Source organism: Sus scrofa, chromosome 8 (assembly GCF_054392235.1).
Source record: "Sus scrofa isolate SSC_HxYL_T2T_F1_AM1 chromosome 8, Sscrofa_HxYL_maternal_Yorkshire_Landrace_v2.0, whole genome shotgun sequence".
NCBI lineage: Eukaryota > Metazoa > Chordata > Mammalia > Artiodactyla > Suidae > Sus > Sus scrofa.
In genome coordinates, this window is record NC_139390.1 from 101,712,942 (window position 1) to 101,740,839 (window position 27,898).

Here is a 27,898-nt window from a genome sequence, read left to right on the forward strand (position 1 = left end):
AATTTTAATTTTTTTTTGTCTTTTGTCCTTTTAGGGCCACACCCATGGCATATGGAGGTTCCCAGGCTAGGGGTCTAAAGGGAGCTGTAGCTGCTGGCCTACACCAGAGCCACAGCAACAACAGATCCAAGCCATGTCTGCGACCTACACCACAACTCACGGCAATGCTGGATCATCAACCCACTGAGCGAGGCCAGGGATCAAACCCCCAACCTCATGGTTCCCAGTCGGATTCGTTTCCACTGTGCCACGGCAGGAACTCCCAAGAAGAAATATTTTCAAGATGAAGATAATTTCAAAGTTGTCAACAAGCTTCGAATGAGAAGAAAATATTGGGGAGATCATACAAAATAGATCAAAATGGAAAAGGAAATAAATTAAAACAAAGAACTATGATGACCTGAAAGAAAAGTTTCCGCCAATAGTCTGAACATAAGATTGCAAAATAATTAATGGTGGAAGGAAAAGAATTCACAAGTCCTATTATGGTAAATTAAAGATCTAAAATTGGCATCTAGAGGCAAAAACGGTTCCTAAGAAAGAAACTAATTTATTCAAAATGTAGACAGAGCTCTGTAACTAGTTACATCTCTGCTAATAAAAGAGGTAGACTTGTCTACATTGCTAACCTGTTAAATAACATAGGGCCACTCCAGGTACATGTAACTCAGTAAGCTCTACCAATATAAAAAATACTGGACATCCAACTTGTATAAAGTAGGGATTCAGATGTATATAAACATTTGTCTTGAACTGGTCATTGAGACAAAAGCCAATTTCCATAATTGTTTTTAGCCATAGGCCAAACATGGTTTCATTTAGGTGGGGTGGAGAAAAAAATAAAGAAATATCTCTACACAATAAGAAATGTTAGAGTGTAGGCAGTTGCTGGTGGAGCAGTTCAACTGCTCCAAGATGCCATCCATGACCCAGGACCATCCTCAGTGTACAGCCTGTTGCCTCAGGGTCGCAGAGAAAAAAAGTTGCACCCCCAGGTATAACAGCCATGTTCACCCTCATTTGATTATTTTACCAAAAAAAAAAAAAAAAGAAAGAAAGAAAGAAAGAAAAAAGGCATTTCTAAAGCCCCTACCCACCACCATCATCACCTGATGACTTTCTTCCCTCTGGGAACAGAATGGTGTCACAGACCCATGTCAAGCTGCAAGGAAGGTTTTTCACCTGCTGTGGTAGAAAGTGACAAGGGACAAGCCTCAGATACACCACTTAATCATTTAATCAACATTTTGTTTTGACTATGTGGCAGGATTAGAATGTTTGGATGGTTCATATATTGAAAGTTTGCTATTTTATTTTTTTTATTTGTCACAATGGGAAGGTGAAATGAGAATGATTTCTTCTCACCCTGAAGTTTGATTTTGAAACTCTCAAAGCAAGTCAAAGTCCTTTTCAATTGCTAGTGATTCAGATCTGGGTTTGATGAGCCTTCAAAACTATCATGAAAGAACTAGACAACAATTGAGTTTGAGAAGAAATGAAAGTGAGAGTTCCTCTGAAGGAAACTAGAAAGGAGGAAGAAGGGTTTCTCTAAAAGTAAAAGCGAGCAGGGGAGTTGGGTTCTGGCTGAGACCCTGAAACTGATCTCTGGGACATTTCCAAGAAAGAGAAAGGGCTTATGCCTGGGAAATAATGGATAGATATATATTTTTTAAATGTCTCAATCCCATAGTCACCTGGAAGCTGACTCAACTCAGAGACTGTCCAGCTTTCACTTAGAAAATCATTTCACAAGATTATTATTAATTAGATAAAAAATCAAAGTGAAAATAAAAACATGTTAAAGGAAAGACAAGTCAAAACCAAAATCAAACCAGCTGAAAAGAGGCTCTGAATAAGAGAACAGAGGATTTTCTAAAAGAGAAATAATTATCACAAAATGTCCATAATGGAAAACAATTTTTTAAACTGACATGAGTAACTTTGATATGGCATTAGAATAAATATAACAGCACTAAAACAAATAAAAATAATGAACTTGGATAATTACCTTTTATTTGAGGCTTTCAGTCAAGGGGTACAACTCTTTTTTCTTGAGTTAATGTTTCTATCCTGTTCTAGTCAGGCTTAAAATGGTTCTCCTGAATACATAATGTATTTCTACAGACTATTGAATCTCAAGATTTTCAGGTCCTAAGCTTCTCCTTATTCCTTTGACTTCTAAAAATTCTGCTTCCTTTTATGTGTTTCTTAAGTCTGACATATAAAATGAATTACATTTATGCTAAAACTTGAGTACCAAGAATTGGCATTTAATAATATTTTAACCTACAGACGTTTCAGATATGTATTTCTGTAAGCATCTGAAATCATTAGGTCATTTTTTCATTTTTATGCTTCTGCTTATATGTGCTCATTGAGATTGTTGTAATTCTTCTGAGCGTGTTTCCATTCCCAGTGTCTGAGAGTGCTTCTCTTTTAGGCTGAGCTCTCATCATCCCATGAGGACTTTTGAGTGGACAGGGTGTCATGGCATGGTTACCAGGTCCTAACAAGTTTTCTAAGATTGGTGGTTATTTTTTAATCTTAATTGTATGGCAAATGGTTATATCTTACTCTATGACATCTAAAGCAAATATTGGCAAAGAGCAATTGCTCTTTTCCCTTAATCCCCTAGTTTTATGGATCTCACCACATCATTGAGTCTGCTACTTCTATTTTTACACTTTTCATTTAGCACTCAACCTGCTGGTGCCTGTTTTCCAATGCTGATGCTCAGCACCACGAAACAGACAAAGAACAGCAAGACGATGGGATAGCATATGTGTGCATGCACACGTGCTCACACACACATACACACGCACACCAGGAACTCTTGAAAGGAGGCAATGTTAACAATAATACTGAAAAAGTCACACAGATGGAAAACTAAATTTGCAGCATCTGGTCCATCTGCTGGGCAGCCAATAATATTCACATTTTCTGAATATTTCTACTGATGGAGACTTGACCTTATTCTTTTTTTTTACTTTGGCCCTTTAAAAATAGTTCTAACTTGCACAATAATATCTAAAACCCAACATTTCTATACAGGAATTATTTCTTTCTCCCAATTGCAAAACCATTTTCCTTGCCCAAAATCTCTTCTGTTATTAATACTGTTAAAGTGCTCACAGTTCTATGGATTAAAACAGTGACTCATTTAATCTTTCCTCCTTCAGATATTTCTTGCATCTTTGCATTTCCTTTTTCTTTTCTTTTTTGTCTTTTTAGGGCCACATTGGCATATGGAGGTTCCCAGGCTAGGGGTCCAATTGGAGCTGAAGCTGCCAGCCTATGCCACAGCCACAGCAACGCTGGATCCTGAGCCCATTGAGCAAGGTCAGGGATTGAACCCACATCCTCACTGATACTAGTTGGATTCGTTAACCACTGAGCCACAATGGGAACTCTATGTGCATTTCTTTTTGATTCTTGCCTCATATATTTGGTTTCACTTTAAACATGTCTATGGAACTACTTAGCTAAACTTGTTGGACTACAGGCAACTTCTTCCACTTTTGACTTTTATAATGCAATCAGTTCATTCAATCTGATTCCTACTTGCCTTGCAAACTAAACTGAAACTCCTAATCATAGACACTAAGTTGACTTAAATCTCCCTCTGCTATACCTTTGCATTTACATATTTTCATATATGTACCTTAGTAGAGGCATCACAAATCCTGAGACAAATCAAATTCTAACTCTCTACTTATATACAGCCCGTCTCCACTAAATTTTCTTACCCATTTTTACTAAGTCTCATCTTTCATAAAGCTTCCTTAAATTACTGGTAATTCCTCTAGTTGACCCAACTATCTAACAAACTCCATTTGTTTGTTACCAGAAAATTAGTTGCTATAAACTGGAACTAAACAGCACTTAGGCAGAAGGAGAACTTTTCTCATTATGAACTGATTCCTTTTACACTTCAATCCATAGAACCATTTGGTTAAATGAGAGCTACACGGATTATAGCCATTCAATGTGTGTTCATACATTTGTACAAATGTTCAAATTTCAGAAATCTTGCATTTCACATCAGGAGGCCAGGCCCAACAGATGCTTCCATATGCTAACACCCCTTGTTAAGGCAGAAGGTGTTAATTAAACAAATAATTCATATTAAGAATACATGTAATTTTTATAAATCACAATGAATTAATCTGTTGTGTTCTCTGTGTGATGGCTGCTAGCCAAGATGAGGTCTTTAGTCACAATATACACATCGACATGCAAGTGTCATATGTATAAATCCGTATAAACAGAACGGTCAGTGTATTAACTGCCCCCATTCCATGAGAGACCTCAAATTTTCCACAGAGGCAAACCTCATAGAACATTTATTGGAGAACTTTACCATAGGCATAACAGAGGTTTATCCTATTCCTAGTCGAGCCCAGGTTAATATTGACCAGGTCCTGCAACATGTACTGTAGATGTAAAACCCTTTGAGACTCATAAGAAAGGGGCAGAGAAAGAGGGCAGGAGTCAGACTGAAGCCTGCCCTGAGGCTCAGTAAGATCTTTGAGTGAAAGGATCACCCCTTCTTCTCCACGTCAAGAGTCTTGACAAAGCTGAGATTCAGATTAAGGTTTCCAGGACATTAAGTTGATGTAAAAGTGGGAAAGGACAAACTATGACTTTAGGAAATCAAATCTCTATTATAAAAGAGTAAACTCCCAGGCATCAAGAAACTGGGCAAGTTGTCATGTGCAAGCATGAAATCAAAAGCAGCACTTCTGCAAAAACAGTGCAAAGGAAGTGGCTTTGGTTAACTGGGGTTAACCAAAAGATTCCCCAAGGGCAGAGGTAAAGGGAGAGAATTTCTTTAGGAATTCCTGTGACACAGTTGATAAGCAGGGTCATGCATATGGAGGTGGAACTGATCAAAGTAAGCAAAAATTTGCCCATGTTCAGGCCCTCCTTCCCTCAATATGGAAGTCAAAAACTCTGTTTTTCCATTCTCCTCAACATCTTTATTCATTCCACTTTTCACACGTGAGTTTTTAAAAGAATTATCTTTTTAAAATATGTAACTACTTTAGTTACTTCACTTCTTAAATCACCTTTTAATACTTGCCTATTGCTAGCAAGAAAAAGTTAACTACTCCTAATTTGGTATTTATTGGTATTCAAATTTGGTCCCAATGAATACAAGATCTAGTGAGAGATTACAGTGTTCAAATCCAAACTTCACAAAGTGCTAAATATGTGCCCTTAAGACCCATCCCAAAGGGTCTTATAATGTTGTGAGGATTAAATGAGCTAACATATAAAGCATTTAGAACAATTCCTGACATGGCGTAATCAACAAGGTAGGTTAGCTGTAATCAACAAGAGAAATTATCCCTTGGGCCCCTAAATCATCCATGTACTCTTCCTATTGAATTTTCTAAGCACCATCATTTCTCTGAGACTTTCTATATATCTTACCACATTAACTATAGTAAGTTGCAAACGCAACAGTATTGCCAGCTAGCCTGTGAGGTAAAAATCATGGCCTTTTGTTTTCATATTTCTATCTCTTAGTCTAGTTTCTTTCACAAAGTCATAGCTGAATAAGTATATAAGGATATGCACTGATGAACATTTTTTAAAAATAGGAAGGTTTAAAACCATGCAGTTAGATAAATTTGGAGCTGATGCTGCTTAATTAATCTCTGTCAGCCTGTAGGATGTCTCTACTGATACATTACAGATTTCTGTACTGAGTCTATCGTCATCAAAATTGTGATCCAAACACAATGAGGAAGAATGATTAATATGCCAGATGGTGGAATTAATGTGAGTAAAGTGGTATAAACTAGAAAAACTGAGTCAAAACAAAACAAAAACAAATCAATATAACATGGTAACACTAATATACAATGTACCTGCATTTGAGGATTTTAAAAAAATACATTTATTTAGCTTCAAATAAATTAATGGAATATATATGGGAATATTTTGTTGACCACAAATAGGATGAGTATCTTGCTTGATCTCATTACAGAGAGACTGCATAATGCTAGCGAGATGACAAAGCCTTTAAACGAGAAAATAAATGTCTGTCATATTCATCACTGGCCTCAAGTATACAGAATCATCTTTGAGACAAATGTAAAATTGAAGTGAGTGTCAACTTAAATTTCTTAAGAATCTATGACCTACTCTAATAGCAACAAAATATTTTTTTTCTCTGAGCAAGCTCTTTATATTTATAGGGTATTGTTATTGTTATTAATGTAGCAATTTTAGTGGTAATATTTAGGGTATCAACTTTATCACCTCAACTTTAATACACATCCAAAATCAATGATTATTGGTTTCTCTTGAGTTCTACTATGTTGTAATAGGTTTTCTATAGGAGTTTTCTCCTCTCCAATGACAGTATTATTTATTTTCCTAGAACCAACTTAAAAGTGGATAATTTTCAACTCATAAATGTATATTACTTTCCTAGACTATCATATACACAAAAATTTAGAAATCATAAGGTTCAAAGTCTTAAAATGGCTATGAACAAAAATTAAGCTGCTATTTTCTTAGAAGGTATTTGCACATATAATCAAGGATGAAATCTAATTACATATTTTAAATGAGCTTTACTGATAATATTCCATTATTAAATCAGTATCCTAAGTTTATTGAAGTTTTTCATTCAACCATCTGTTGTGAAAATAAAAACAAAGGAGAACAATGCTTCATTTGTGATTCTTAACTGATTAGTTAGTCTACATATGTATTGTACCATTTGTAACTAGAACTCCTTGATCTCTTTCATTCCATAACACTACACTACCCACCAAAATGACCCCTGGACTAGACCATGAACACACTTCATTTCCTGTAGTTATCCAGATATAGTGCAATGACAGGCTCCTATTGATGGGTGGGTATTTACTGACAGCATAAGGAAAAGGAAACAATGAGGAATACCTTCTTCCTACATTTACTCCTGTTTTTCACCTGGTGTCCTCTGACTATAGGGCAGTCAATGAAGATCTCTGGAGAGTGATTTTGGAAAGAACGAAGAGCTATTTAAGGAAATTTATTCTTCTCATTCTCTCCTGGGAAGCAGTCTCTGGCTGGCTGTGTCTCTTGACTGGTCTTCTGAAGGCTATGGGCTCTATATAAATTTTTTTCTTTGACATTCAGGCTTTTTGGACTAGGAATCAATGGTCTAGGCTTGATGGTGTTTGCTGTTTCCACTAGTAATATTAAGTTTAGTTTCATATGTATACATATACATATATATGTGTATATATGTAAAAAATAAAAATTGAACTAAGAATAATAAAACTCTGGCTTGGGAAACAATATGGATATTATGTTAGGACTCCTTGTTATACGCAAACAGCATGTACACACTGGGAAACAATTTGATTGATGCTGAAATTGTCAATGTCAGATGCTTTATACAGGGAATTCTCTGTATATATGCATCCCCTAGGAATTAAGGTGAGTGTTGGCAGCAGGTAGCTGATCTGGGACTTTGGATTTTGTCCATGTTCTTTTCTCAGTAACACAACTAACATCTGGTAAAATTTGGCAGAAATGAGGTAAGTGTATGCACAGGGGACAATTGATATTGGCTGTGGGGAGGAACAAAGAAACCTTGAACAGTAAGAACAGATGTACTTCCCATTGGCAAAATCCCCTGTGGAGAGAACAAACCACCTACATTCTAGTTTGGTTCTTCTAGTTAGTGAAAAACTAGGAGTGATAGAAAAATGGAACACAGACTGGTTAGAAAAGTCTAAGCATGATATGATGCAAAAACATTCAATTGATCTTATTATAGATATTGATAGTGGACATGGTCTTATTTACTCCAAGTTTATCCTGTTTTCAGTTGGGGTTGAATAACCTGTTGATTATTACTCTAAAGAGAAAAGTTGTTAAACTTTTTCTGTAAAGGGCCAGCTAGTAAATATGTAAGACCTTGTGAGTCAGTAGACAAAATCTAGGACATTATCAAGGTACTTAAAAAAAAAAGGGAAAAACAAACTTCTGCAAGTCTTCAATTGATATAATTAAAAATATAATACTAATAATATATTGTTATTAATTATACTAATTTTATTTATTAATAACTAATATAATAACATATATTAATATCTAAAATAATTAAAAACAAATAAATAACAATAACTAATATTAATAACTAATAATAACTAACTGTTATTAATTAGTAAAACTTTTATAATTAAAACTCTACTAATGAGAAGAATGGAACTCTTTCCTGGGTAGAGGAAACATTTTAATTAATTAGGATTCAAAGTTAATTCTCTGTCATCATGGTAGAAACATGGTCTTATTCTTCTACAAAGCTCTCCCTTACTTCTCTGAAACTTCATCTTGGGACTACACCAGAATGCGTTTCCTATTTTTCTCTTGTTTGCACTTTCAGATTGAGCTCATAATACTGAGTAACCTTTCACATGGGAAAGCGGGTTAAAACACAGGTTGTTTTATGATCCTTGGAGTCACCACAACCAAACTACTCATTGGCTGTATTATATCTGACTACATATTTAACCTCTCAGAGTTTCAATTTCCTCATCTAAGAATAAGTTATAGTTCCTACTTCACAGAGTTGCTGTAAAGATTAAGTTCACACATGCAAATATTTAGAACACTGCATGACATAATACAAAGCAGTCAATATAAATGTATTCTTCTGATATTTTTTGACCATATAATACTGTAAAGTCATTCTTAGCTCAGATCCCATTCAAAAACAATCATAGGATCAGATTCAGCCCACAGGCTACAGCTTTCAGACTACTACTACAAATGATATCTAATACCATCTGACTTTCTCCTTACTTTTAGACATAGAGACTTATTTAACTCTCATCCTTCCAGTGCAATTGAGAGTCAACAGCAGCACATAAATATTACTTCCGCAACCATAGACAGGCTGTGTCAGTTTTTTAATCAGAATAATTTTAATCTAAATTCTGCTCAGGAACTTTGAAGTGAAAAATTCTGTTTCTTCTATCATCCATTGCCATTTGCCAAATATAAGCATCTTTCACATCTTCCCTCTCCATCACTTTCAACCAAACATTAGTGCATACATCCAGCACCCTTATTTTTCCATCTTAAGATGTACTCTCTTTCCCATATTAAATTATGCGAAATCAATGACATACCTTTATTCTAGTATTAGCCCACTGTTTCTTAAAACTTATGCCATCTTTATTCTAGTATTAGCCCACTGTTTCTTAAAACTTATGCCATCTTTAATGTCCTTATATTCAGTCAATGCCATGCTATTGACCTCTTCCTCAGTCACTACTGACCTCACTATATTGTTCACCACTGCAATGCTTGCTATTATCTTGAGGTCTTTAATTTCCTTGTATCTAACACACCCAACAAACTAAACCACAGATTCTTTACCACTTAAATGTTAATTTTCATTCCATCCATTTAGCTTTATCACTTCATCTACCACCATCCCAACTCTGAAATATTACACTTCAATTTTGTACTTGTACATTATTCTTTATTAATAGTATTTATTCAGTGAGACTACAAAATGATTTAGAGCATTATGTAAACTCATGACTAGGGTCTTACTTTAGTCTGGAGGAAGTAATACCTAAGCAGATACTTGAGAAACATGAGTAAGAATCATTCATATTAAGAGGTGGAAGGATAAAAGGAGCATTTCAGAAAAAAAGAACACTATGTAACAATTGGCTGAAGCAAGAAAGAGAGGCCAGATGAGCTGAGTCACAGATACTGTATGCATGGAGGAGATAGTAAATGGTATGAGATTTGGCTTGAGATGTTGGCAGAGATCAAAGCTGAATAGGCAATGTTAAAGATTTCAAAAATGTCTAGTTAGAGATTATTTGGCTTCAGAATGAATTCAGTGAAGTGTGAATTACAGGTCAAGAGAAAATAAGTTGAGGTTGGGAAAACAACCAAAAAGCTATTTCAGTAAATAGAGAATATATTTTGTAGCTTAGGCTTGTAGCGGAAAGTTGAGGTGAGAATTTGTGCCAGTGGAAATGAAGAGTAGTGGAGAGAAAATATTTATAAGGAAAGTCAATGGGACTAGGTATGTATTGGAATGAAGGAAAATGAAATGTGAACTTCACAAGCAAGTTTTATGGCTTGAGCTTTTAGGTAAATAAATGACGGTGCCATGAGCTAGGGTTAAAGTAGGAAAAGAGGGAGCATCACTGGGAGCCAGAGAGCAATTGGTTACATTGAGTTTATAATAAATAGAAACTAAAAAGGAGAACTTAGAAGAATGGGCTGGGAAAATATTAGACAGTCTTCAGGATACAGATGATAATTGAAACAAATATGAAGCTCAAGTCAGACATCATCTGAAATCTTTTTTCCTATTCTCCTCCATTTGATATTCAATTAGTTACTAAGTTCAATCAACTTAATTCCCTAAATATCTCTCTTATCCATCCTCTTCATTAGACTTTAGGTGTACTGGTGTGGAATCTGGCATTCCACACCAGTTTGTCAACCTCTACTGGGTTACCAGAGTCCCATATCACCCCTCAACTCACCTCTGAGATTCAATATACCTATTTATACTGCATCATAGAGATGAATCACATGATTAAATTTACCATATTCCTCAAAATTGGTTCAAAATTGAATTGCTTCCCATTCCCAAGAAAGGTGAAATTTTGCATAGCATGTACTGCCCTATATGATCTAGACCTCATTAATTACCTAAACATTCCAAGCTCCTTCAAAGTTCTGTAATTGCGTGTTTGTTATTCATGTTACCTCTTCTGCCTGGAATATGTCTTCCTAGTCTTTGAGTCTCTCCAAATAAAAAGCATTTTCTGGTTAAACAAAGGGGCTTGTCTTGTGATCCCACTGCCCTTTGCCCTTCTCCTCATTGGTGCTTTTGTTCGGTCCACCCACTCTGCCATAAATAATGTGAGGGCAAAATTTGCATCTTTGCATTTTTGGAGCCACAGTGCCTGGTATACCCTGTGAGTGGGCATTCAAAAGACTGGGTTTTGAATGAATAGAAATTTACATTTTAGTGTGGATGTCTTTTTTTATTGCACACCAATACCTGCTAGCATGGCAAGTCATATTGTGAACTTCTCCATTTCTTGGAAAGAATCATAATCTCTATGTGAAATTTTATTTATCAGTGTTAAAACATAATGATCTAATTTATATTAAATCTGTGACTATCCTAAGACTTTTCTTATGGGCTAATTTTAGTTGGCATACTTTCTATTGAGATAGAATATTGTATAATTTCTCTAAATTGTTAAAACAATTTAGTAACTGAAAAGGATGTGGTATACAAGGAAAATGCCACAGAGGAACACATGGCAAGATTTCAAAGAAACCCACAGCTGGGTGGAGGTAATATCTCATATCATACTGGTGTGAATGGATTTCACAGTCTACACTCTAATTATGTTGTGCACTTTACTAGTATCTCCAGAGGGCCTCCTGGGAATTACCTGGCAGATTTTATTGGGCCCTGAGCGAATTTTAATGTGGTGAAATGGTAGTGAATTCACAGTACTACTTATTTAGAGATAAGATAGAGTGAAAATACAACCTTCTCCTTTAGTGGACCTTGGGCACACTCTTGACATGTCACTCTTATAAATAAATAATTCAGTCTCCTGGCGTTCTCATTGTGGTTCATTGGGTTAAGAACCAGACTAGTATCCATGAGGATGCAGGTTTGATCCCTGGCCTCACTCATTGGGTTAAAGATCCAGTATTGTGCAAGCTGTGGAATAAGGTCAAAGATGCAGCTCGGATCTAGTGTTGCTGTGGCTATGGTGTAGGCCTGGAGCTGCAGCTCAGATTCGAGCCCCCCCCCCCCATTCTCCCCTTCCCCCCACCTGGAAACTTCCATATGCTACAGGTGCAGCCCTAAAAAGAAAAAAAAATCAGTCTCCCATCTCTCTCCTTTTTCACCATCAGCATGTACTTTCAAACTGAACTGCTTTAAAGAAATACTTGGCTCACCAATAAAGATTTTAAGGGTCCTCTCCTCTGACTTTTTAGGAAGAATGTATTACAGCATTGCATGTGTGTTGATGTCATCATTTCATGAGGAAAGACTGAAACTTGATCTTTATATTCAGAGAAACTGCTATTAAAATGATTTGCAATTCACTTTACTTATTCAAAAATTTCATTTTTTTACTTCTTCCAGTTTACTGAGATATAACTGATATATAGCAGTGTATAAGTTTTCAAACCTTGGAAAACTATTCTATGTTTCAAGAAAATTTAGAGAATCTGGGGTACAAATATTTATCTAAATATTTCCTCCAGCATTTGGATAAACAGTGTAAGTGAAAATAAAAGCAGTGTTCCTGACATCTTGTCTCAGTCTTGTGGGTAAGATTAACTGAAAATGAGATAAAACTATTCCTCCTTCATTGGTAGCCATTTCAAAAGAGAGCAAAGGTCAGTTTTAATCAAGGGGCCACGTATATTCCTATATGCTTCTACCTGAGTCATTTTAAATATTGCGGATTAGAAAAGTTATTCAATAGACCAAATAATAGAATAAAGTCCTCCTAAATCTAATTTGTTAGCATTCTCTATCAAAATACCGTTGTGATTTCTCACCTGTTAGCTCTGTAAACTGTCTAGGAAGCCTGGGGAAAGTTGTACAGAAGAACTTGGCATACATATTTTCAAAAAAGTAAGACTGGAGATAGAATTGGATTTTGCTGTGTTTTGTCAGAGAAGATGTGAATTAATATCTCTGTTAATTGACACAATTATGCATGTATTTTTTGTAATAATAGAATGGGAGGGCTTCAGAATAATTGTAGGGTACTCAAATTTCATTTTCTTTTCAAATAAATAGTACCATCAAGAGCGCATAAATTCTTACAGGTTTTGTGTATGCATTGTCTTGAGAACTGTTCCAGCCCATCCAAGGGCTGCAGATTGCTGACCCCATGATACAGGGCCTATTTCTAAGTCAATGGCAACATCTCCTCCCAGTCTTGAACAAAGGCACAGCTCCCAATAATAAAGACACATAGAAAATAAGGGAAGGAAAAAAAACCTGTAAAACTAAAATCCTAAAATCAAAGTCTCCTAGTGTTTTAGTTTCACTGATTAAGTGGGATTTGGGAAGAGTAGTTTAGGTTTTTTTTTTTTTCTTCTCCCTGCTTTTACAGTTTTACAATCACAATGGCCCTCTAGTGGGATGCTAAATTAAGAGGCATTTTGTTTGTATTGTTAGCATCTAGATCGAAACAGTCACAGAGAAATGTTTTATTATGGTGAGGAAAGGGCTCTTTTAATAAGGCTCTTAGGAGACTGAGTTTTAATGATGCTTAACACAATGTTTTAAACCACACACCACATCTACATGTTATTTCTTGTTAAATGCTGGTTTTTAACAGCAGGCTGGCTCCATATTGCCTACAGAGGGTAGTTAGGGTTGGCTGATACATCTCTGACAATTTGAATAGTTGATGGAGTGACAAGTGCTGTTTGCATTTAAAGGATTTTACATTTTAACATCTGCACAGTGCAACAGTACATATTATTACCCAATGTACTTCCACACAATATGTTGAAGGGTTAAAGCCAATTAAGCACAATTGTAAGTTTCAATTTCTTCTAGAATTCTGTGCCCTCTTCCAAACTTAACATGCTTAAGCTGAAATGATTCCCCTCACTACTTAACCCAGGGATCTCTGCAGTGAATTGCTGTTCAAAACTGCAGACCAGAGAACAAGAAAGGGAAATGAAGAACAGAATGTACCCCAAGGAAAGATGTAAGCAGTAAAGCAATACATGTTTATAACTAGTTTTCTTTAACCATTTAAAAGCTTAGCTTTTTGAAATTAAAAAAGCAAAGAGAGCATTGTCTTGTAGTGTCTTTATTCTTCCCACTGTTAATCTCAGAGCTTTCTTGCTCCAATCTTCTTCCAATCCAAGAAAAATAAGTTATCATCTGGGTTAAGGACATTACTTGATGCCAAGAAAGCAAGGTGTGCTGTTTTTGCATGTTAACTCTCAGCATTAAAGGTACTTTTTCCCTGTATAGCCTGTTTTCTCTTTACATATTTTAGTTTTGGATTCTGCTTCTAAAGTGTTATGTTATCTTTTGAATCACTTCTTTGCATGTGACAACTGTGCAGGGAGGGCAGAGCTGCCTGCCACGTGGGAGAAGCTGCACGGGAGGGACACTTCTAGGTGGGATCAATAATCTGGTCATGCCTTCTTCAGGCCTTGGGGAAAAAAGATTACTTCCTTTGACTCTTTTATCCCTTAGGTTGTCCTCCCTGCTGCTTCCTACCATTGCCTAACAAGATATCAGAGAGAGGAATATGTTGTGAGTCCAGGAAGCTTGCAAATTGTACAGGTCAGTAATTTTCAGTGGGAGGGTTAGTGATGGCTCTTTTTCAAACTCTCCAGGGTCAGAGGGTGAGGAACACTGTTGCTTAGGAAGGCCTGAGTGTTCCTCAAAGAGGAAATAGCAAAATTTTGAACACTGTTTTAGACAACAGTAAGTGAGTTTTAAAATTTGAATATTTAAAATCTAAACTACTCATGACCACGGAAATGCCATGAGTAAGGATGTGATACATTGCTGGGAAGATATTGTATGAACCATTGGCTTAAGTTTAAAAATAAGGAAAAATAAGTTCAATGCTTGTCCATAGGCCAGGCCACTTCACTAAGGCTAAGAGTGTCATAGGGTTTGGAATCAAACAAGTCACACACGCCAAGACTCTCCAAAACTTAGGCATTTCTTCTTACTGAGAATCCTGTGTGTGGTAGAATATTGATTGAGGATCAAGTTTGGATAGACCTGTCTCTTCCAGATGCATGGAAGACCAACCACAGATTCAATCAGTATTGTCAAGTGCCTCCTTAAACTATCTGGAATTAGGGATTCAACATACTCTACTACATATTTAAATTACAGTAAGTCATGGTGCTGTCACTTCAACATATAAGATTTAAACCGAATTCTAATTCTGATTCTAATGCTGTGTCAAAGCTCTTGGAAAAGACAACAGTAAGAACTAAAGAAACTCGAATTACTATCTCACCTTTGCAAGTGATTTTTAGGTTGATAGACCTTAATCTATTTAAGGACAAGAAGATTCACTTCTGAACTGAGAATAATAATAACCTGTGTTATATACATTGCAGAGGTAATGAGAGAATTAATATCAAAATGATATGAAGTCAAAGAATGTGCTTGTAAAGCTAAGTGCTATGTAAAGATATGAATTGCAAACCAATTGTGATGCAATGATCCAAAACCTGAAGGAATCTCACTTTTTTCTTGAAACAATCATTGACATAATGCACTCTTTACTCACAGTTTCTCCACTAGGGTAAAGAAAACACATTTTGATTGCCTAGTGTTAGAGGCACTCGAAAGCTTCAAAATGGAAGACAGGGGGAGGCCAAAGAAGTTACAAATAATACCATATGCTACAAAGAGCTTATGTCAAATAGGAATACCTAAATATTTGCTAATTGATTGCTTCATGATCTCCCATGTTTAACAGCCGTATCAGCATTACCATATGATCTGAACTTTTATTTCCAGTTTTCCCTTCCATACAGTTCTGTTTAAAAGTATGGTGTTTACAAGATTACAAACGTTCAAATTCTGGATGTGTTCCTTTCTACTGGTTGTGTGATTTTGTGGCTAGCTATTAACCTCTCTGTTTCTAAATTTTCTTTCTGGGAAATGGGAATAATAAAAAGCCAAACTTCTAGGGTTAATGTGAAAGAAATGGGTTAATCTATCACCTATACATATCTATCTACCTATTCATCTATCTATCTGCAATGCTTTATAAATACTAGAATTCATTATTAATGTATAAAAGTCATATAAATTCTCAGGAAAATATAAAAAACAAGCAAAAAATAATGAGGAACCATTCTTGGTTCTTCTTTTTCCTCTACAACTGATAGGGTATGCCTTAAAGGAAGAGCCTAAAGCTAAGTCCCACCACCCTCATGTCCCATACTCTCATAATTATCACCCAGCTTGCCTCCATGCCCACTTTCCTGATGACTAAACTAGAATTTCCACCCCTTGCCACTGCCAGAAAGATCACGCTCTACTCAAAACTATCCAGTAATTTAATTCTTCCCCAGGGTTAAATCCCAACTCCGTGTTATATTTTAACCACAGAAATTATACAAATGTTTACCTGAGCATATTTCAATTATTTTTCACAGCTTTTTGAGCTATAATTCATATAGAACATTGTGGAGATTTAAGGTATGAAATATAGTGATTTTATATATGTATAAAGTCTTAACGACAATAAGATTAGTTGAAACATCTATTATCTCACATAGTTACAAATTTGTGTGTGTGTGTGGTGATAACTTTTAAAATCCATTTTCTTAGCAACTTTCAAATATACAGTACAGTATTGTTAATTACAGTCACCTTGCTGTAGATTATCTCCCCATAAATCACGTATAACTGGAATGTGGTACGTTTTGACCACCTTCATCCATTTTGCCACACTTCATCTCCAAGCCCTGGCAAGCACTAATCTGTTCTCTATTTCTTAGCTTAGTCTTTAGTTCCTGTATCCCACAAAGGCACTGAGAGGGAGAGGGGAAGAGGTTGTACTTTGAGTACAACCTCAATATGTTCCAGAAGACAATTCATATCCAGAATAAGTGCTCAAATAGAGCAAAACAAACCCTGGTCAGTCCAGTTATTCAAAATTTGGATTAGGCTATCAAAAAAAAAAAGAAAGAAAGAAAGAAAACAGTCTTTATCTCTCTAAATTATTATGCAGTATCTACACTGAAGATGAACAAGAAGTCAAGATTGGCCAAAACACCTAGAGTACTGGATTCAGTTCTGTATCATTTAGGAATGTTAGGAATGCTTTTTCTTTCAAGTGACAGAGAGCTGATCATGGTAACTGAACATTTTTTTTTTCTCATTATAAAATCTCCATATTACTGGTGCTAGTTCATCAGTACAACATGGCCTGGTCACTGTATTTGCAAAATACTTGTGTTTCCCTCAAAAGGCTGTTGCAGTATGGCAATTTATTGATTTTCTGGCAAGATGGGAAAAGAAAGAAAAAGCAGACATCATTAACAGAAAGCAAAATCTCTTTTAGGAACATCACAGTTGACTTCCATTTATGTCTCATGGACGAGAATGATATGACATGCCACCCCTGAGTAAAAAGTAGCTAGGAAACAAGAGCTTTGGAATGGTGGATTGGGTCAGCCAGCAATGGTGAGCCAGAGCCAGCTCCTAAGAGTTCACAAAATTTGACTGGTAGACTTTCAGGAATTTTGTGAACTAGTGTTTAAACAGAACCATTATTAAAAGTTAAATTATATAAACTTATTACATTATATTAAAACAGAAGTAATAAACATTGAAGGAAATGATACTCATCTTTAATTATTTTATATTTTTCTATTATATATATATTCTTGAGGTTATCTATTTAAATCACATCTTTTTACTGAAATAGTATATAGATGGTGTGCTTCTGGGTATTTCTTCCCAACTTTGCATTCAATGATGCCACTTTGGTAGCTTGATATCGACCATGGTGTAAGTATTTATACCATAGTAATCAGAAAATGCCACATATAGACTGAATATTTGTGTGTGTGCGTTTTGTGCATTGTCTAAAGTTAAGAAAGTAGAGGAGTTCCCATCATGACACAGCGGAAACGAATCCAACTAGGAGCCATGAGATTGCAGGTTCAATCCCTGGCCTTGCTCAGTGGGTTAAGGGTCTGACGTTGCTGTGAGCTGTGGTGTAGGTTGCAGACTCAGCTCGGATCTTGCATTGAGGCAGCTCTGGTGTAGGCTGGTGGCTACAGCTCCAATTAGACCCCTAGCCCAGGAACCTCCATATGCCACGGGTGCAGCCCTAGAAAAGGCAAAAAGACAAAAAAAATAATAATAATGTGGAGAACATGTTCATAAAGAATATTAAATTTTGCCCCTGTCACTAGTTGTTGCATTATGATTAAACTTAAAAGTGTGTCTGTGTCTGTAGCTATTACATTCTGAATAACTCAAAAATTTGAGAACTATACTTACAATGTTTGAAAACCATTATCCAATTCAGCAAAGAAATCCCTCGTGTTTTTGATGAAAGAACAAAGGCCTAGGTCTTTGTTGTTTTACTTTCATCTTACTCGTTAAAGTAAACCGGCACATAAACCAACATTCAAGTCAGAACTATACTTGGAGAGTCAGTTAAACATTTACTAGCAAGCTATAGGACAATTAATTCTGTTTACCACAGATTCCATGATCCATAATATAGATGACACAGTTAAGGTGGGAGATGTTTGGAAAGAAATATAAAAAATATTGAAAGAATATCTTATTTAAAAAATAAGTAAAATGTACATATGATGTCTTATTCTGCCGAAGATAAGATTCATAATGTACATTATAGTGATTATCAAATAATTGAGGTTTTAAGACTTCCAGGGTCCCAGTGGGTAGACTAAAAGGCACACAATTTTCAGCTCAATCATAGAAAACAATTTCTAGCAGCCAGAACCATTCCAAGATGATGATTTATACTGCATGGTTTGCATTGAGAGTTAACAACTTTCCCACTCCTGGAAGCACTCAGACATGAACTTAATGAACATCTGATATGAAACTTCTAACCTCAGAAAGTTTTTTAAACTAGGTGAGTCTTTTTAGGTCTTTTGAAATATGAAGGCCATGTGAGTCTGAGAATTAAGATGTTTCTAGATATATTTATTTAATGTCATTAAATTGTACCCATTCATTCATTTAATATATTATATGTGGAGGGGTTGTTCTGTTTTTGTTTGGTTTTGGTAGGTGGCAGTAATTTTACTACTGATGAGTTAATAATAAAATAGATAAAAATCCCTGGTCTTGTAAAGCTGGAAAAAGCAAACAATAAACATGTACTATAAAGAAAAATTTAACAATATGGAGGATAGAGAGCATTAAGGTAGAAGGAAAAAATGTTATTTTGGTTCTTTGTGGAGATGGTATTTCAGCAAAGAACTGAATGGCAAAAACAGTGAGCAGCTGTAAAAGTGTACGGTAAGAACACTGAGAGGCAATATCAATTGTAAAGGTACTGAAAATAGGAATGAGCTGTGCATATTTAAAATAAGACTGTAATGGCAAGAAGAGAATGGTACATATCAAGGTTAGAGAGGTAGTAAGGAGACAGATGTTGCACAGTCTTGTTGGCCATGTTAAGCAGCTTGAGTTTTATTCTAATTTCAATGGAATATTGTTGAAGGCTTTTAAGCAGGAGGTTGATGTAATTTAAACTATATTTTTAAAGATAAAATGGCTTATGTTGTGAAATAATTCAGAAACAGATTTGAGAGTCAGGTGTAGTAAAAATTGACAAGTGAAATTAGATTTAATTTATGTATATGTGAAGTCAAATCAGTAGACTTCTTCTCTGTCTTGACCTCTCTAGGTCCTGGATACACATGACTAGAGACTCTACCCAGTTCAAGCTCTCTGGGCTTCAGTTGTGTAATGGAATGCTGAAGAATACCTGTCCTATGACACTCTATGAAAATAAAATAATTAATGTAAAATACCTAATATGATCGATGTTTAGCTAGTGTTAGCTAATGTTATGCATAGTAAACCACATACATTTACCATTTCATCCTTTCGGATAAATATTTCAAATTCTTTTCCTTCTAATTATAGAGCTGAATCAAACTTAGTAAACATTTTATAGGCAAATATCAGGCATACCAGAAAATAATATTTCAATCTCTACCTCTTTCCTTCTCCATACACAAGACTGTCAAACAATAACAACATATTTATTTATATTTCATTGACCAAAATCTATTTTGTATATTTAATATATTATTTTCTTTGAAAAAGTGTTTAGGTAAATATAATCCACACACACACACACACAAAGTGAAAATATTGTCCACGATTCTGTCTTACACAAATATTGTTAACATGTTCTATGTTGACATTTTTCAAGGCAACTAATTATCCAAATGCTTTATCTAGGAAATACAGCCTTATTATGGCTACACACTTAATTGTGTAAGTAAATTAAAGAAATTTCCAAAATTTAATTAAAAATATTTTGGCAGGAGTTCCTGTTGTGGTGCAGTGGTTAACGAATCTGACTAGGAACCATGAGGTTGCGGGTTCGGTCCCTGCCCTTGCTCAGTGGGTTAACGATCCGGCGTTGCCGTGAGCTGTGGTGTAGGTTGCAGACGCGGCTCGGATCCCGCGTTGCTGTGGCTCTGGTGTAGGCCGGTGGCTACAGCTCCGATTCCACCCCTAGCCTGGGAACCTCCATATGCCGCGGGAGCGGCCCAAGAAATAGCAACAACAACAACAACAACAAAGACAAAAAAAAAAAAAAAATTGGCAAAAAGAAGGTAAATATTAAGTACTGTCTACCACAAGTAGAAAAATTTTTTAAAAATGACATCTAAAACATCATGCAAAAATATAGGTATCAATCACTTTAGTTGATGTAAAGTAGGACAGAATAATCAACACAATATATATGACATTTCAAATGCAGCTTCCCTATGCACAAACCCTAGAGAGTCAGTTATACATCTTAGTGTTATTCCCATGCCTAAATGAGTCAGATCAGGTATAATACAAGTTTAGTTAATGGCCTAAACTGATGTCATGAAATTTATCTCTTTTAATGCTGACAAAGCTTTATCCTGATGTGAAGGATGAATACACCAGTTAGTTGTAAATGTACTATTTTCAGGATAAGTTAGGGCGTATTGTTCATTTATTCAACCTTCCTACATGCTAACATACATTATCTCATCACATTTTATTCCAATAATTATTAATTTTTCCTTTTTTTCAGCTAAAAAACAAAAAATCTGAGCTTAAGAAGAATTGGTTTACTCAAAGTAACAGAACAAGCTGCAGACCGTGAAATCAACTTTTGCTTTTTTATGACAGCACAGCAAGCTCTGTTATCTTATATGATAAACAATGGACACAGAGCTCGTGTCTTCCTTTAAACTAGAGTGTGTTGTACTTGCAACCATACAGCTAGCATAGTACTCAGAGTACCCATCCAATCCTCTCCCTTGTTCTCAGACTAGAGAAGGTTTGTTCTATGCTTCTGTTATCCAAAGGTGGCTCTTCTTACCAAAACATCAATAAACTGTGTCAGAGTTGAGAAAATACTCAATATCTTTACTTTTTTGCCATTTTTACATTGTCTAGTATTGGTTATACAAATCCTCCATTCAAATGCAGGTTATATTGAGTGTAAGAAACTTCTTGTTTATTCTTTCCTCCTGAAAATATCTCTGCTTTTCTCCTACCTTCTCACCTTAATTTCCTCTCTATTTGGGCTTTATATTTGTTGACCTTATCTGAACTGGAGGCCTAGACTGTAAGTCCAGCAGAGTTGGAGCAGAATATAGCTGGAATCAAAGATTAAAAGTTAGAAGCCTTTCCAAAGGAAAGCACTAAGTTCAAGCAGAAGGATGTGTGCCAAATTCTACCTCAGAAATGGGTCGTACAGAGCCAGTATGTAATCTTTTTGTTTGTTTGTTTATTTGTTTGGCTGAACCCAAGGCATATGGAGGTTCCTAGGCCAGGGATCACAGCATAGCAGTAACCCAAGCCACAGTAGTGGCAATGCTGAATCTTTAACCTGCTGAGCCACCAGGGAACTCTACCAGTATATAATCTTTGATTTGTGATAAACCAGAAATCAAAGAAGATGGGAGCGGTGTTACCTTGAGCAGTTTTATACATCAGTCTAAGATCTCTCAGAGGATTTAAACATTACTTAAGACTTGTTTCCTAAGGTTTCTGGTATCATTTAAAAGAGGCTTAGAGATAACAAACTGAAGACATGTTTAAAAAGTATGTGATGGGAAACCATTCATGATCTGCCCTTCATATTTCATCATTGAACATGAAAAGGCTTATGATATTTGTTCCACCTTTTAAATGACTGAACTTCTCCCACTCTTTAAATGATGGAAATTTTTCCTTCTCCAGCATTATTCTAACATTCTAACACTGAATCCCTATCTTATAATTGTCCTGCATACTCCTATTGAGCTTCCATCCACCCAAGATCATTCCTCCCCTTGCTCTTTCCTCATCTTCCTCCCTCCTATTGACATGCCATCTTTTTACCTACCTGGTTCCTTGGTGCAAAGAATGAAAATCAACTCCAATGTATATTGGGTACATGCAGAGCAATGGGGCATCTCAATTTTGCCATGTTTTCACAGTCATTTAAACCTCATAGACCCATGTCTTTATGATCAGTTTCATTATTAAAAAAAAAAAAAATTCCTTCCAGGAGTTCCCTTCATGGCACATCAGAAACGAATCCAACTAGGAACCACGAGGTTGTGGGTTTGATCCCTGGTCTCTTTCAGTAGGTTAAGGATCCAGCATTGCCATGAGCTGTGGTGTAGGTCACAGATGAAGCTTGGATCTAGCATTACTGTGGCTGTGGCACCAGCACTTGTAGCTCCGATTCAACCCCTAGCCTGGGAACCTCATTTTGCAGCAGGTGCAGTCCTAGAAAGAAAAAAAATTTCCTTCAGGAAAAGCATTACAATGAATGACTTTTCATGTCTGGGTTTTATTTGTGAGTAGTTTACTACTTTTGAGCATGAATCAAAAGATCTGGACAAAAATTTCATTGAAAAAGATAACATGCACCCTTATGTTCATTGCAGCACTATTCACAATAGCCAAGACATGGAAACAATCCAAATGTCATCAACAGATGAATGGATTAGGAAGATGTGGTACATATACACAGTGGAATACTACTCAGGCATAAAAAAGAACAAAATAATGCCAATTGCAGCAACATGGATGGAACTAGAGGCTCTCATACTAAGTGAAGTTAGTCAGAAGGAGTAAGACAAATAACATATGATATCACCTATATCTGGAATATAATATAGGGCACAAAATGAAGCTATCTACAGAAAAGGAACAAACTCACAACACGGAGAAATGACTTGTGGTTGCCAAGGGGTGGGGGGAGAGAGTGGGATGGACTGGGAGTTTGGAGTTAGATGAAATTTGGAATGGATAAGCAATGAGATCCTGCTGTATAGCACATGAAACTATATCTAATCACTTGTGATGGAACATGATGGAAGATAATATAAGAAAAAAAATATATGTATAACTGGGTCACTTTACTGTGTAGCATTAATTGACAGAACATTATAAATCAACTATCATAAAAAATTTAAAAAATAAAATTTATTTGCTTCAGATTGTAAAAAAAGATAAAGATGATTTTTACTTAGAATCAAGAAACAGTTTTTAAACCATTTGATATTGCATTCAAAGAGCCGTATCTCCTAGCATATTACTCTTCTTCCCTTTAAAGATTCTTTTCTCATAAGTCAAGTAGGAATATCAAAACTGACTGCAATTAAAACTTCAACTACAAAGCAGTCTTTTAATTGGGCTTTCCATTTCCTTTCTCAAATCGATCTCACAGACTACTGCTCCCTAATGCTGCCAAAATTGCAATCATGCTACACTTCTGTTTAGAATACATTAGCATTTTCATTCTTCCTATGAAATAGGTGAATGCACCTTAGGGTGGTACCATTATGAGGTCTAAGATCCCAGCCTGCATTATGAGATCTAATAACCCAACCTCCCATTATGAGATCTAAGATCCCAGGGTACCATTAGGAGATATGACTCCTCTCACATACTTCATCATGGTCATATTAGGTAACTATTTTTATTAACTACAGCGTTGAGCTTCTGTGGTCATTCCTTTATATCTGAGCCATGTCTCTGCCTCAAATACCCATCCTACTCTTCTCTACCTACCAATACTTCCTCATCTTTCACAATTCAGAAGAAGCTCAATCACCTCCACACAGTTTTCTATTTCCTTAGATGTAATTATACATTGTTTCCTTTGTGTTCTTAGTCTAATATCCAGAGCATATTTCTACTGCAGCACTAATTATATTATAACTTTTTAACTCCCATGGCAGTTTTTTTGGCTGCACTTTTGGCATGTGGACATTCCCAGGCCAAGGATCAAAAGTGTTTACAGCAGTGACCCAGGATGCTGAAAAGACATGCCAGTCCCTTAACCTGCTGCATCACAAGGGAACTCCCATGGCAGTTTTCCTTATACTATAAGCTTCTTGAGAGCAGGAGGTATGTCAGAAGTACCTTTGAATATAGTATTGAATATGGTACTGAAAACATTCAGTTGCTCAACAGAAGTTTGCAGAACAAGGGTAGGACAGATGCCAAATTTTGACAGGAAAAAAATATACAGAGGTTAGATGGACATTAAGGAAGAGTGTCAAAAATCAAAGAGGGGAAGTTCCTGTCATGGCTCAGCGTAAATGAACCTGACTAGCATCCATGAGGAGGAGGATTAGATCCCTGGCCTCCTCAGGACATGAAAGGATCAAGTGTTGCTGTAGGGCGTGAAAGGATCGAGTGTTGCCGTGAGCTATGGTGTAGGTCACAGACTTGGCTTGGATCCCACGTTGCTATGGGTGTGGTATAGGCCTGCAACTATAGCTCCAATTAGACCCCTAGCCTGGAACTTCCATATGCTGTTGCCCTAAAAAGACAAAACAAAACAAAACAAAATAAAACAAAACAAAACTAAAATCAACAGAGGGAGATTTACCATGAAACTAGTGCTCTTCCCTTGTAGCACAGTCCCTGAGAGTGGGGAGAATTGCAGGCACTGTCAGGTATTTCTAGGAGGGCAAGAACTTCAAAGTGCAATTGGCAAGCTGAGAATTATGCTGAGTTGCCAAAGGGATCAGAAGCTCAAAATCTGTACTAATTTTTGTAGTTTATTTTGTTTTAAATATATATTTATTTTCAATACTAATTTCACATTCAAAAATTTTCCCTTTTCTGAAGAAGAGTCCCCCAAATTTATAAGCTTCTAACCCCACAAAAATTCCATCTACTCCTGCCAATAAGACAGGAAAACATGAATATGGGACTGAGGTAAGCCAATAGGAAAGTTAGAGTCATCTGTCCTCAAATTTCTCCTCAGTACAAAAAATGGCATCCTCACTTCAACAGGACAAACCTGTTGAGATAAAACTCACTGTGTAGGCTAAGAATTCAGCTCAGAACCTGAGTATGTGTTATGAGTTAGTTTCATATAATACCTTTGCTTGCTATACTCATTCTTAGCTTGTTTAATTTTAAATTTAAATATCTATCTTTCTAATAACCAGGTGAACAATTCCTAAGGAAAAGGCCATTTGCCATTTATGTTTATACTCAAGAGCAATATTTAAAGTATTTAACAACTAGTATGGTAAGATAATTCTCTATATAAATCAAAACTTTAAAACTATTATTTCATTTCCTAAGTAAAATTAAATTATATTACCAAATGCTATCAAAGTGATATATACTATATTGCTGACTTTTCACTAAATTATTTTAATGATTTTAAAAAGACATGTTGATTTTTAGAAATTATTAGCACTACATTTGTTTGAAATGACTGTCAGACATGATTTGACATAAGGAGAAAACATGAAATTCCCCAACACATCCTTATTAAATTGATAGATAATAGGTGATTTATATTCTTAATTTCTTTTTTTTTTTTTTTTGTCTTATTGCCATTTCTTGGGACGCTCCCGTGGCATATGGGGGTTCCCATGCTAGGGGTCTAATCGGAGCTGAGCTGCCAGCCTACACCAGAGCCACAGCAACGTGGGATCCGAGCCGCATCTGCAACCCACATCACAGCTCACGGCAACGCCGGATCGTTAACCCACTGAGCAAGGGCAGGGATCAAACCCTCAACCTCATGATTCCTAGTCAGATTCATTAACCACTGCACCACAACAGGAACTCAATTTCTTTTTTATGACAATTATATTATTCATAATTCTAAACTCTTTTGTTTTGGTTGTGTATATGTATGTAATAAATAACAACAGTATTAAGGATAAATACAGCTCTTAGAGTAATATCCTGTATTTTAATATATTTTATATATACTCTATTGAAAGTATTTATCAGGTATTACTGCACTAATACTATAAAACTAAGGTCTCTAAATGTCAATATCTTATAAAAATAAGTATTTACTTTTCTGCTTCTGGGTTTGCAGGTCCACTATGGTTCTGGTTATTCCAGAGTAGATTTTTTGGGGTTTTTCTGTTTTACTTACACCTTAATGTTACACATTATGGAGGCTGGGCTCCAAGGGAGAAGGTTGGGTTCAGATCTGCTACATGTAGCCACCATCAATCCAGATATAGCAATTACCCAGGAACTCTCAATTCAATGACAGAAGCACAGGAGAGTAGCAAGTAGAAATGTCTCATGCCTTTTCAGGCCTCTACCAGAACCATAACACTGTCACTTACATTCACATTTCCTAGGCAAAAGCAAGTCATGTGGCCAAGTGTAACATTAATGGGGTGGGGAAATAGGCTCCACTCAACTAGAACTATTGAAAACTCACATATCAAAAAACAAAGTTGTTTAATTCTATAATAGGGAGGAATGAAAACCTGAAAATAATGCAGCATACTAAGTCACACAAGTCTCAACATTAGTGCACTGATATGTCAAATTTAATTAAGATGAACCAGTTTTGTTAGGTTAGATGAGAAGTGGTATACTGTGGAGAGGTGACATAATTTTATCATTGAGAGTGTAGGTTTTGTTTCACAATGTCCCACAGGCGAATCCTTGCTCTGCAACTTAAACTTGAGGTAATAACTCAATGCCTATTTCCTCATCTGTAAATTAGAGATGATTATAATAAATCTAGCACTGAGATTAGTTAAAGTATATTTTAAACAAGCCCTATCTCAGACTAAATACTTTTTAATGTGCATTAGCTCTCTTTATTAAAAAAAGTTAATGAAATGACCAGTAGACATTTGGTACATTTTAATAACTTCCTCCCCCCAAATAAAGGTATATTTCAAGCAAATGATGGAAAGTGGAACCTGCATCCTAAGGATGCCATATCCCTACTCATTTATCAAAGTCCCACCATTCTTCCCAAAAGTGTTAGCCGTGCTTGTGCAACCGAGAATACTCAATTAGATCCTGAGCTATTTCCACTGTTGCCTGTCTATTGTCTTTCCAGGTTTCTCTCTGCAATTCAGGATCTAAAACTTGCAAAGGGTATAGTTCCCCTAAGCAGCTACATAAAAGTTTGGGAAAAGGAAATGGAAAGCCCTTCGCACATGAGAGACAGTCACAGAATCAGGAACTAGATGATCAAGAAACAATAGTCCCCTTAGATGCCAGCACTACTAACAGAGTTTTGGTTTGGCCAGCCGAGTATGTGTAAGAGTTGTGGCAGCCTGGAAGGGAAGTTCACAATGCTGCCCATCATGAGGGTACCAATTAACTCTATAAATTGGGATTATTCCCTATTAAAGGTGGCTGGGAGGCATGATTTGCAAAAGAGGTATTAACTGGTTTCTAAATGGAGAGAATCCACTTTCAGAGTTGAAGCCGGATCATGGGAGCCACCTGAGCCAAATATAAACAGAGAAAACAATATATAAACATTGTAATATTTGAATAATTGATATAGGGGTAGTGACACTGTTTAAGTCAGTCCTGTTAAAGACCTCATTATTCAGAGTAATGCATGGTACATTGAAGGTATTCAGTGATTACTTATTAAGTTGCTGTAAGTTTGGAAAAAAATGTAACGAAACCCACCAAACTACAAATGTATCTTTATTTTTAAAGTATAAACAACTGTATCTGCCTTATATATTTAACAGAGTTATTCTAAGTAAAGAGTGAGATAATGGAGACACTAAAGAGCCATAGGAGAAAGTGTAAGGTACACATGTACATTAAAGTGAGAGGAGGGCAGGTGGGGAGGAGAGAGAGAGAAGAGGGAGAAAATAAGGAGGATGACAGCAGAGA